The 13,815-nt window shown below is 41.0% G+C and overlaps 1 long non-coding RNA gene across 1 annotated transcript in view; it reads left to right on the forward strand.

Moving 5' to 3' along the window:
• LOC119498264 overlaps window positions 1-13,815 on the forward strand; it is a 49,317-nt gene that overhangs the window by 21,386 nt on the left and 14,116 nt on the right. The window lies entirely within an intron of this gene.

Consider the following 13,815-nt stretch of genomic DNA (forward strand, 5'->3'; position numbering starts at 1 on the left):
TGCTCATTTTTGCCGCAACTGATTTTTCCCAATAAAAAAACTCCATCTCCCAGTGACAGATTTCTATATTAACGCCCATGCGTCTCTTTCCCACCCTGTTAAGTTTTTTAAGATGTGCAGTATGGCAGTGAGCAGCAGCACCGCGCCCTTGGTGATGTTGATGACTCGTCACTGTGCGTGTCCCCCCCTCCCATCCAATGCCAAGACAGCTTGGCTAATTAAATGTGCTGGGCTCAGGCCTTCCTGTGCCAACTGTGACATGCTGCACTCTGAGGGATCCCTCGTTTCGGAGGAGTGACGGGGCAACGCACACGTCCCAGAGATCCACTCACTGATGACAAAGTGCTAAAGCCTTGACCTCACGGGTCCCTGCAGACGCCATGTAAGCCTTTCACTTTTTTTCCACCCTATTTTAGGGATGGGGTTTAATTGACATGCATCCACATGTGGGAGCTGCCCAGTTAAATGAGTGCTGGATGGCCAGTGGATCCCAAGTTTCATTCTCTGCTATTGAGAGATGATGATTGGCTCCTTTGGTTTGCTTTTGTCCTGGTTGACAAAGCAAATTGAGAACGGAGACAGCGCAATTCAAGTGATCCCAAGTAGCCAAAACGCCTTGACCCAATACGGGCCTTATTGTAGGACACCTGGTTGTCACACTGATGATAAATGACGCACCCGGCTGACACTGGCCCAAAGCTAACCTTAGCGCTGCTAACTGCAGCTGATTTTCATTCCAGATTTTCAATACACAGCTGAACGTGGAAACCATACATGGGCCGGGTGGGGGGGGCGCCTTGCATTTGTGCCAAGTCGGCTGACACTCTGCTACAATCAGCCTGACTGAGCTGGCTGTACTTGGAAGGCATTTCACACCATTATCACACATCAAACTTAACAGCATACATCCAATCAGCTATCTTTCTTGTGGTTCTAACATGATTTCCCTCTGCTTGAGAGGCAGCGGCAGATAAAGGTTTTGAATTTCATCTTTAAAAGCTGAAAGGATCACACGCTGTTTATTCAATCTCTAGTCCATATTGTCCATCTGGTCCAGTTAAGAGATATGTAACTGAAAAAAAACACAAAGCAGTGCCTGTGAGCATGTGTTTGATGTGAGGGTTTGGTTTTGTTTGTAGTGTGTAAAATTCATAGACTGTAAATTAGAAGTGGACGTAGTCACCGTTACGTCACACATTGGTTTGTGGACTGCTGTTTTGAAGCCTCGAGTTCGGCTTTTTGGCAATCGCCATCTTGGTATTTGGCCATTGCCATCTTTGGTTTTTGCCACCGGAAGTGAAACAAGAGGGTGGAGCTAAGTACAACCAAACGCAGAATAAGACATTTTAGGAAACCAAAAATGTTTCAATTAACTTTCATGAACTGAAAACACACTGGGAAAGAGTTAAAGTTCTAAAACACGGACAACTCCTAGACCGGTCTATCTTATGGTCTATCTGACTCTAAATGGGACCATAATTTACTAAATGAACATCATGCTGTATTGAGGAAGACTTGAAACTAGTAATTGAGACCATAAACTCATGTTTACAATTAGGGATGCACCGATACCAGTATCGGGTATCGGTTCCGATACTGTGCTCATGTACTCGTACTCGTACTCGCAAAACGGCACCGATACCACTTTATGGCAGCGTGACATTAACCTCTCGTCACCATCTTTCGTTTCCTATCGCACGCGCTCACCCTCCACATCCCCGATGGTGCGGGCGAGACGGGCCGACTGTGCGCCCGACCCCGCAGGGCCGGGATCCCACCTCAGCAGGCGCGCGCCAGCCCCTCACTTTCATTGCGCCACGGGGTTTTGCTTGCACCCTCTGACTCGCGCGTGCATTGCAGACATCGCCGCAGACCCCTGGCGCCTTTTACGTGGGCGACGCGGCTGGGGCGCACTAAGGACAGTCCGCCCCGGTAGACAGTCGCACTGGGAGCAGGGCACCCCGTCCCTCCCCGGCGGGGAGAGAGGGCGCAGCGAGCACGGCACCGGGAAGCACCTTTGCCCCGAGCCTTTCCAAGCTGACCTAGAGCCGGTCACGGCGTACCGCCTTGTATGCGGGACTCCCCAGCCTGCCGTGTGTCGCTCACACCCTCCAGCTGGCTGTTGACGAGGGTCTTTTGGCACAGAGAAGTACTCGTATTGGTACTTGGTATCTGCGAGTACCCAAATGTAAGTACTTGTACTCGGTTTGAAACAAAGTAGTATCGGTGCATCCCTAATTTTTAGGAATGCGATTTCAACCCTACAAAATGTTGCCTGATTTATTTACTGGTGACATTGATTAGTTGGTTAAATTTACTCTCAAGCTTTTGTCCGTCCTTTTCAGCAACATTTCTCTGACCTACATGACTTTGTGCAAATCAGTGTCACCAAATGTACAGTATCTATCGGCTTCAACTGATGGCGTCCTGAACCATAATAATCCATTGGCATCTCAAGTGTTAACAGGAAGATCACAGGTTCACAGCCTGCAAAAGCCAATTATTACTGAGCAAAACAATAGAGATTTACAGTTAGCACTTCTAAAACCTGTTTCATTAGATTTCCAGTGTCTTTTTTTCCATTAAATTTTAATTTGATGCTGTACAATATTCACATTCTGTTTTAAAAAAGAACTGCTTCTGTAGTTCAAATATGGTAGAAGTTCGGAAACTTGTGTTTGGTGGATTATTTCTCTGTTGTTACAATGCTAATTGGCATTGTATTTTACATCGTTGGAAAGCCTGTTTATTTACCTTCACAATGATGTCCAACTTGTAAGGATCATGCATTTGTGGGATGAGCACCACAGCTGATTATGTGGGTAGCAAGAGTTCAATCATCCAATCCACCAAACAACTCAAAACAAGAGTCAATTCCAACAGGAGAATACACTGTTTACCATTGGCAGAGCATTTTTGCAAATTGCCTCGTATGTGGGACTCCCCAGCCTGTCGTGTGTCACTCACACCCTCCAGCTGGCTGTTCACAAGGGTCTTTTGGCACATAGAAGTACTCATATCGGTACTTGGTATCGGCGAGTACCCAAATATAAGTACTTGTACTCGTACTCGGTCTGAAAAAAAGTGGTATCGGTGCATCCCTAGATGACATAGTACATGTTAGCGTGCCCCACTGGCTAGCTCACGGCTGCCGCTCTGCACTGCACTCATACGGCGGTTACAGCTGATAACGCTGCTCTGTCTGCACGATTGCCGTTGTTTTCTCTGTTAGCGCTGTTAGCATAGTTATGTTGAGAGCCGTGCAGAGACAATAGAAATGCTCCCAATCTCGCATTAGGACATCCAGGTTAGGTTAAAGCTGAAGTAGGCGAGATTGGAGCAAATATGATTAAAAAAAGTTATTTTTATAAAATGGTCGCTAGTAGTGCATGAAACAGGTAACCTGAAAAAAATCATGTTCCTCTGTGTCCTCCGGTGCTCCTAACGGCATCTGCAAGATTTCACAGACCGGAGGAAAACAAGCAGTCAGAGCTGATCTGAGGTCTGCTGTCCATCAGCTGTCAATCACTCGCGAACTCCGACCAAACGGTCAAACTAGGCAGCGCTGCTCAAATATGAATCAATATTATATTTACGCATTATTGTTACGTTAATGCCTATTTCTTGCCTCAAATGTTTTCAGAATCATCTTGTAGTGTACAGTTTAGCTGTAAAATGAGAAAGTTTGTGAAACTGCCGCCATTGTGAAATCTGGTGAAGGAACACCAAGTTCCGGTCACATGACCGGAGCACAGCAAATTGGAACGCTAGATTTTTTTAAAGTCTGAAAACAGAGCCATGAGGGGTTGCAGAAGTCTAGTTATCTCTCAGAACACTTGAATTAAAATATGCTGAAAGGATATTATGGAATTTTCGCCCAATGATGCCAAAAATATACTGCCTACTGCCACTGTAGTTGTTGACTCTAAATGTCCCGTAGGTGTGAGTGTGAGCGTGAATGGTTGTCTGTACTCTATGTGTCAGCCCTGTGATAGTCTGGCGACCTGTCCAGGGTGTACATCGCCTTCGACCAATGTCAGCTGAGATCCCCGCGCGACCCTGAATAGGATAAGCGGTTACAGATAATGGATGGATGGATATACTGTTCTGTAGATGCAGCGCAGCCAGGCTGCTCCTGTCTGTACCTTTAACTCACTCACACACTCACTGATGTCAGGTTTTTTTTCAATACCGTAGACAAGCAAATGTACACGCTATTATAACCGTCAACTTTCATACCACGGCATACCTTGATACCGGTAAACCGTTACAACCCTATTTGAGAGTTTATTCCTACACTGTTTCCATAATATGGGCTGTGCATATACAGTCATGTTGCATAACTTGAAGAATCAATGTATACAATTAGAATCAGTTTATTGGGACACCTCAACAAATTACACTACAAAGCTTCAGAAAGTCTATATTCCACCACTCCATGCATTGGCCTTGTGTCGGGTGTCTGGTCACTTTAAATACTGCCAGCCAGGAATACGTGCTGAACACAGACCACTGTATCAGCTCTTCTCCTGCTTCCTGCTATACTGTCAAGCGACTGCCAGCAATACCCATCTCTATGGCAACATAACATATGCCATTCGGTGGATGCTCGTGTACCTATAGCGCTTAAGTGCTTCTTTTTTAGTATAACTGCCCGAAGCGAAGTAAAGGCCTGACTCTGGTCTGAGCACAGGAAGGGTCAATATGGACCGAATGAAAAAGACACTGAATGATCAATTAGCAGCTTTTGTAGCACTAATCTGATTTTCCATTCTTATGGAAAGATGTTAAATTCAATGTGTTTTTAGTTGATGTGTCTCGGTCTTGTGCTGTCCTTACTTAGTGGATGTTGTGTCAACTTTTTTTTGCATTTGTACTGATCACTTTATTGATGCTTGTCATATTTTCTCCCAATCGTGGCATGATTTTCATCAGCAGATTGAATTATCCAAGCGTTATGGATGTGTAGATGTTCAAATTAGCATTTTTACTAGGTAATGCAAGGGATTGTGAGAAAAATATTGTTTAATCATGATCTCTAAGTTGTCTTTTGGTCTTGATTCTTGAGTAAGACTGTCTTTGCTCTGATCAGGGTTTGATCTGGATCACCTTTACAGCTGCTCTAGGCGCAGTTCATAACTGAATTTGGGTTTGAAATATACTTAGAAATAGCCTGTGGTTTATAGCTGCCTGCTGAGGCGTTGCGACGTAGAATCGTGTCATTTGGCAGACGAAAGATTACTTTGCCATTTTCATGGCCCGTCGTGTAGCCTGCTGCATGCTACAGTGGGTGGTCTAACACCTATATCAGCTCTGCTCTACTTCACATGGCAGGCTGACTTTTACTGAGTGGAGGCCTTTGCTTCTAATTTACTGCTTTAAAAGTATTCGACTAAAGGGCTCATAGACACGTGAAAGGAAAAAGCCACAAGACATCTGTGGAAGTGAGGAGACCTCTTCTAGTATCAGATGCTGAACTCTGACTAAAGACTACTTCCGTTTAAACCATTTGGAAAAGAATATAGTTTTTAGATTTCATCAACCAAGGACTTTTTAAACACTTCCATACATTGATTGAACGTTGTGATTTAATTGTGCTTATTCTGAGAGCATCTGTTACCCGGAGGTGAATATCTCACTTTGGATTGAACTCATTACACATACGGGAGGTGTTGCTGCATGTGTTTCCCATCAGTGGTACAGAAGGAAAGAAAGTCTGTCTAGGTTGTTTGAGACTTGAGGGAGGTTGGGGGCCATGTTTCAGAGCCTTGTGGTTCATGCAGTAAGGAAACGGTCATGAATATGGACGATTAGAAGCAGTATGAAAAATAATCAGTCCAGTACTGTGTGAACTTAAAATGATTTTTGTTACAATAGAAGTCACTTATTTCCATAACTGAATTTGAAAACATTCACAATATTTGTTTCGATCTGGCATTTCCAGGGTTGGCAGTTATACTGCATTGTTTTGAAAGTACTTTTCTGTGGTTGTCTAAGCTTTCTTACATGTTCCTCAATTACATTATCATACAGCTTTCCATATTTCTGTATTTCCATATCGAGCAGGATTCTAAAAATTGTTGTGTGATTGTGTTTACAAGCAGTTGCTTATTTCCACATCCAGCAGACACAAAGGGACGTTAGCATTCGTTTTAAATGTTTCTATTGTGAAGCATCATTTTCCAAGATAGCAAAACATAGTATTGCCATGCTTCTTTTCCATATAATCATATAACATAATGTCAAACGACACAAGAAGAACACTCTTCAAAAAAGAAATAAATACATAATAAAAAAAAGAAAAGAAAAAAATATATATATTTAATCAATAAATAAATAATAGGGTTACAATAATAATTGTAATATTAAATAATAGTAATTATAATAATAATAATATTAATACAAAATAATACTATTACTTGTATAACTTCACCTACAAAATGTTCTAGCCAACATATCAAGGACTAACACAAGACCTCTAACCCATAACCAGCCTCACACTCTCCCCTTGTCCACTCCATCTCCACCCCCACCCCAGACTGCAGTTGGGGCTCGGTTCCTTCTGCGAGATAGTAACGTTAGCTTTCATTTTTTACTGTAGCTGTGTATCTGGCCTCTCCTTTTAGCTCTGTTTTAGTGTCCACTAACTCCTGAGGGAAATGCCACGCTCTTTGGCTGCTAAACGCTCCTTTATATGACTTTTGACCATCATGTTACTAAGCTCACCCAGTCCACCAAACCGACATCAAAGATGAAGGCCGACTGTTGCGTTGCCTCACGTCGCCTTTGTTTTGGATGATAAGTTGCATTTTAACACACTGCAAAAACTACAGTTGACGGACAGTTAGCACGTACGTTCTGCACCTGCGTGAGAGGAAATAACTCTCCACACAAGCAGATGGCGGTAGTTTGTATTTGTCATTCAAAAAAGGAAACCGGAACACCAAGGACTGTGGATATACAAGCCATTGTTATGATAACGTACATGAAACAAAGCGGCGTTTGCCGACCATTTTCACACCACTCTCACTCACCACTTAGCTTCATTCCAGATTTTCATGTCGCCATGAAAATATCCGTGTATTGGAATGATCAGATGAGATGAAGATGAAAAATGAGTCTTGTGCACTGATTCGTTTAAGCTGAACAGCCAATCAGAGTGATTTCTCTCCGGGACGGGCTCTGCTGCCGATTCAATGGATTCAACATGCCGAATCAGCTGAAAAGCCTCCATCTTGAGCTGGACACACCGCAAAAACTAGGCCGACAGACACTCAACAATGGCCCCAAACTGTCCGACAAAAGTCACTAACTTTGTCAGTTGTTTTGTGCAGGACAGGTAGTTTAAGGTGGATTTATCTGAGCTGCCTGCTGCTGCTGGAAACAATGCTGATGAGAGCGCAGTGAGAGTGAGGCAAAAACAAAAACAATGAGCTAAATGACGCTAAAATGCTCCATATAGCTGAGGGGAGCTGCAGATCTATATGATAATTCTCTGTGTTAATCACTGTATGTGATCCCTTTCACATTACATATAGTCATTTGATCCATAGTTAATATAAAAATATTGATTAGAGCAGCTGTAACCAACAATGTTCTCCACCGACAGCCATAAAGCATATTATTGTAATGATTCTCAGTTTGTTTCAGGCTTGAGCTGTTCTTGAGCTATTTTTGAAACTGTCAATATAATAGTTAGTGCCATTTTTACTGTCTATAGAGTATTTTACTGTCTATAGAGTATTTATATATGTATACATTATAGTTTTGTGTTGGGAGTTTTGTGCACTTCAGAAAGTAGTTTAAAAGCCTCAAAGTTTTCTTTTTGTCCCAGAGATACTGGTGGTCAGAGTGTTGAGGTGATACTTTATGTCTTCTATCTTTAAAATGTTCCTCTCCTTGTTTCGCTGTCTGCCTATACTGAAACAAGACTGTCATGACTTCTTTCCATGAAGAGAAACATTGATTTCAGCTCAGCGGGGATCATGCAAAACAGCCTCTCATTAAAATCATAATTAGAACTTGGAAATGGCACATGGGGTTCAACTCTGGGGCGAGCTGAAAATCACTAGAAACTATTAAACTTGCACTTAGCCTTTCACTCCCGAGCAAAACATGTCTGATTCCGGTTATGACATCTCGCACAACGTGAGGTGAAAGCTAAAAGCAACATGAAGATGTTTACAGCATTATATTCAGGTGTAACTGTTTCATATATAGACTTCTGTGTGCTTCAGCCTGCCCTCTTTCATCATTTTTAGTGACCAATAAAGGACTTATTTAGATACTAAAACTCCATGTCTATACCTACGTCATATTTGTTTTATTGTTACAGGTAAAAAACACCAAAAAAACATGTCAATAACCTTCATGACTTATTTTTCAATGTCAAGGACATTCGTTGTTTTCCACCTGAAGGTCACTGCCGTGCGTCATCATCCATTCTTACACAAATATCAAACGTCACATCAACTCTGACAATCCTCATAAACTCCCTATCAGTTGTGATGGTCCAGTTCAAACCCACATTAACACGCTACTACACACACACACACACACATAAACACACACACTCACACTGTGCCCTCTCCCTGTCCCCAGCCCCGGTTGCCTAGGAGACAGCTGAGATGGGGACCCCATCTCATTACACACCAATAGGGCTGTGTGACTGGCTGGAGGAAGAAGTATGGGATCTTTAACGCCATCTAGCAGCCAAGACAGAGTAGGACATCTTTTTTTTTTCTTTTTTTTAAAGCCATGATTCTGCCTGGTAACCCAATATGCTGACTTCTCCTGGTGCTGAAATCCCAGCCTGGAATTTCTAATGAGACACATCATACTGCGGGGCTTCAGGATGTTCAATATGGGCCATTAGTCAAACAGTAACGACGAGGTCATCAGTGATTGATTGTACAAAATGAGGACAAAAATGCAGTAAGGCAACTTAAGCTTGTGGCTGAGCAAAGTATCCCATTTACAATTTTGAGGTACAGTACTTCTATTTTACTTGACTATTTTATACATACATTTCAGGTAAATGTTGTACTTTTTACTACACTAGATTAATTTAACAGCTACCAGTTACTTGTCATATTCAGCTTTTAAAATGTAATATTGTTATAGAGTAAACTACCCAGCTATATATAAAAACTAGGGTGGTCAATCGATTAAAATATTTAATCGCGAATAATTGCATGATTGTCCATAGTTAATCAAAATGTTGTTCAAAATGTAGCTTAAAGGGAAATTTGTCAGGTATTTAATACTCTTATCAACATGGGAGTGGGCAAATATGCTGCTTTATGCAAATTTATGTTTGTTATTGGAAATCAATGACAACAATGACAGATATTGTCCAGGAACCCTCACAGGTACTGCATTTAGCATAAAAAATATGCTCAAATCATAACATGGCAAACTGCAGCCCAACAGGCAACAACAGCTGTCAGTGTGTCAGTGTGCTGACTTGACTATGACTTGCCCCAAACTGCATGTGATTATCATAAAGTGGGCATGTCTGTAAAGGGGAGACTCGTGGGTACCCATAGAACCCATTTTCATTCACATATCTTGAGGTCAGAGGTCAAGTGACCCCTTTGAAAATGGCCATAGCAGTTTTTCCTCGACAAAATTTTGTGCAAGTTTGGAGCGTTATTTTGCCTCCTTTCACAACAAGCTAGTATAACATGGTTGGTACCACTGGATTCCTTAGGTTTCCTAGTTTCATATGATGCCAGTTTCTTCAGTCTAGTTTTAAAACTAAGCCTGCTACAACCTAAAAATCGCAAGTTGCGTTAAAGTGGCAGTAGGCAGTGTATTTTTGGCATCATTGGGCTAAAATTCCATAATAACCTTTCAGCATATTGTAATTCAAGTGCTCTGAGAGAGACTTCTACACCTCCTCATGGCTCTGTTTTCAGGCTTTAAAAAATCCTGTGACGGAAGATTTGACCAATCACAGGTCATTTCAGAGAGAGAGCGTTCCTATTGGCTGTGCTCCGGTCATGTGAGCGGTGCTTGGAATTTCCTCAACAGATCTCAACATGGCTGCCGGGTCACAAAGTTTTTCATTTTACAGCTAAACAGTACACTACAAGATGTGTCTGAAAACATTTCAGGCAAGAAATAGGCATTACAGTAACAGAATATTGATTCATATTTGATCAGCGCTGCCTAGTTTGGTTGGTCTGTTTGGTCGGACTTCGCGAGTGATTTACAGCCGGCTCTCATAGACAGCAGATAGACAGCAGACCTCAGATCAGCTCTTACTGCTTGTTTTCCTCCGGTCTGTGAAATCTGGCAGATGCCGTTAGGAGCACCGGAGGACACCAGAGGACACAGAGGCACATGATTTTTTTACCGTTTTATAAAAATAACTTTTTTTAATCATATTTGCTCCAATCTCGCCTACTTCAGCTTTAATGCATTAAAGAAATTAGTGGCGTTAAAACAAATTTGCGTTAACGCGTTATCACGTTAACTTTGGCAGCCCTAATAATAAGCTGTATACAGTATAAAGTAGTTAAATTAGCTCCACCAATACAACATTGAAATCGTGCTTATATGTAAATGCATCAATACTTATTATCCTATAATATAGACATAGTACTTCTACTTTTGATACTTTAAGTACACTTTGTCACCAAAACCTCTGAAGTTTTACTTAAAAAATAATGCAGCTCTTTGACTTGTAATAAAGTATTTTTTGTTGTGTTATTGCCAGTTTTACTAAAGTAAATGATCTTCATTGCTACACTTCACTTAATACATTTCTGTACTGTACATAACATAAAAAATCTTATGAGGTTCAATAGGACAATATTGTCGGGGTCTTAAGTGCAGATATCTTTTGAGGGTCCTTGAGAAAGGGAACAATAATAATTGGAACTTGTGTACTAGAAAGTAGTCTCTTGTATCCTTATGATCAATAGGTTCACTCAGTATCTCATTTATGATTCTGTAATAATTCATCATTTTGAACAACACAAAGTAAATTAGGTAGACTCTCCATACTCCATGTGTCTGATTCTAGACAAAATCTATAACTAAAATCTAAACTATAAAGTTCCAATAATTGATTTGATGTATGTTATACTGTGATCAAAGATGTATTCAGGTATTTTACTTCAGTAAAAGTAGCAATACCTCAATGTAAAAATACTCCATTACCATTAGAAAAATGACTCCTGTGATTTTATTATACATCATATTATTTAACGATTATTACGGCTGCAATAATGTCTGCGCTGCATGGATGTGGTGGATGTGAAGCTAATTTGAGCTACTTTATAAACTGTTGAGTAGTTTAATCTGTTTACAACAAAGATGGTCATATCTTGTTTGCGTAAAATCTTAATTTGCAAAATACTAGTAGTAATAGTAGTGGTACTGGTAACTATAGCTTTCAAATAAATGTAGTGAAGTAAAAAGTACAATATTTCTCTCTGAACTGAAATAAAGTAGAAGCTTAAAATGGAAATACAGTACTGTACTGTACCTGGTTTCATTCCAACATTACATATCATTAAATTGCTGTATTGTAGTATTCTGAGAGAAAGGCCAGAGAAATGTGTTTTACTGTGTATTACGTTTAAATTTTACTCCATGCTCTATGATATCATTTAGGATTAAGCATATTCTATTTCTATGGGATTAAGCCTATTTTCAGGACCCAGTACTCTTTTCTTTTCTGCATCCTGACACATCTGCCAGATCAGATCTTTGTGAGTCTTTTGTCTTTTCCAAACATGTAATCTCACTCAGTTTCAACATTACGGTATGCACAGTATGTAAACACCAAAGCATACTTTTTCATACGTAGCCCCTCCGCAGAATGTCACACAATCTGAGACAGTTGTTCTGGAATATACTGCAGTTTATTAATTCTAATCAATGTGTTATATTACATATTAAAAACATCAAGTAAAAATGGCCACATATATAAACAGCAGCAGAAGCAGGAGTTTGGGCTAAACTGAGCAGGACACTGTTGTGCTTTTAATTTCTACTTGGCTGGGAACGAAACATAGATAATCCTTGTGCTACACACGCCGTATGTGAAACGAAGCCACAGACACACACTCCTGTGTTAACCTGTCTCTATGTTAAAGGTTTGAGATAGATACCCCAGTCACCATAATGTGAGAGTGCAGTTAGGAATGTCAGCAAATTCACACTGCTGTTATTAGAGAGCAACTTAAATCTAATTCTTGCTGACATCCAGTGGTTGTACTTCTCAGCTTGCTGCAGTGATGTACAGGTGTACTCCAGGACCCAGTGACAGAACTGTTGGGCGTGGTCAGAGGCTAAACATGCTTGAAACATTCAACCAGAGAGGGCAGCAAAAGGATGCTTTTCAGCCTGGTGTAGGGATAGTTCAGGTGTTTTGAGGTTGAGGTTGTATGAGGTACATATCCATAGTCAGTGTATGATGACGGTCGGCAGGCTCCCAGTTTGGAGAAGCAGACAGAAGTACCAGCATGGGAGCAAAGTACTGCTGTGTACGGGGCAGCAGCAAAACGTATTTTAGCCACCTAAAAAAATCAATATCAGTTTAAGTGTACGCTATATTTAGAACATTTTCACCGCTTTACATCGCCATCAGACAGCCCTTTCTGACAGGGAACTGATCCATCTATGCTCTTTTCAAAGCCACCAGACTCCATGGACAAAAACAGTAATTTTACCTCGCCAAACACGGGAGTTAATGGTCTACCGCTGCCTCGATTAGTTATTTTGTTTGTGTTATTGTGTGACTTTGGTGAACGAACGAACCCTTTAAAACCCCAAAGTCACACAATAACACAAACAAACTAACCGATATCGAGGCAGCAGTACACCAGCGACTCCCGTGTTCGGCAAGGTCAAATTACTGTTTTTGTTGTTTTCTGTGAGTTGTCTGGTGGTTTTGAAGAGAGCATAGATAATGGCTTCAGTTCCTTGTCGGAAATGGCCGTCTGACAGCAAGATAAAGCGGTGAAAATATTCTAAATATAGTGTACACTTAAACTGGTATAGATTTTTTCCGGTGGCTAAAATACGTTTTGCTGCTGCCCCTGTCCACAGCAGTACTTTGCTTTGCTCCCGTGCTGGTACTCCTGTCTGTTTCTCCAAACTGGGGGCATGCCGACCGCCATCTACTGTAGGTAATACACTGAATATGGATAAGTACCTCATACAACCCAACTTCAAAAAATCCAAACTATCCCTTTAAGTTACTCTTTAACAAACAAACATAATACTCCGTGCCTACAGAAGATAAGAAATGGTTTACACCCAGGGCAGGAAACCAGCTTTTTTTGTCCATTTTTATAATCTATTGTCAGCCTAATAAATATTTCAAACATTTTTCTAGCACCGCATGATGGTTTGTGGCCAAATGAAGTTTCTAGCAGAGTATACAAATATACCAGTGGCTGTGGGTTGGTGTTACTTTCCCACCCTGTTAACACCTGATTGATGTACAATACATCTTAGAACAATCTTTGCATCTAAAGAAATTTGAGGTTACTACAATTTCATTCTATACTTCAATATCATCTAGTGATATTCATGCGCAGGTGAAAACAAAGCATCTATGCACTGTACCTATTTTAAATGTGAACAATCCACACACGTGACTCCGCACAAACAACCACCTTGTAATCTTTTTGCAACATTCTGCCGTGGTCCACAGGATATACTACTGTTGACCCCACCTAAAGCATAGTATTGTCATTTAAATGTAGATATAGGCAAGGGTGATTGGCGCTAACACAACAGATCGAGAGAAAATAAACAGAGTACACTTGTAACAAAGATCAACATAGAGATAAA

This window comes from Sebastes umbrosus, chromosome 12, assembly GCF_015220745.1.
Source record: "Sebastes umbrosus isolate fSebUmb1 chromosome 12, fSebUmb1.pri, whole genome shotgun sequence".
Lineage (NCBI taxonomy): Eukaryota > Metazoa > Chordata > Actinopteri > Perciformes > Sebastidae > Sebastes > Sebastes umbrosus.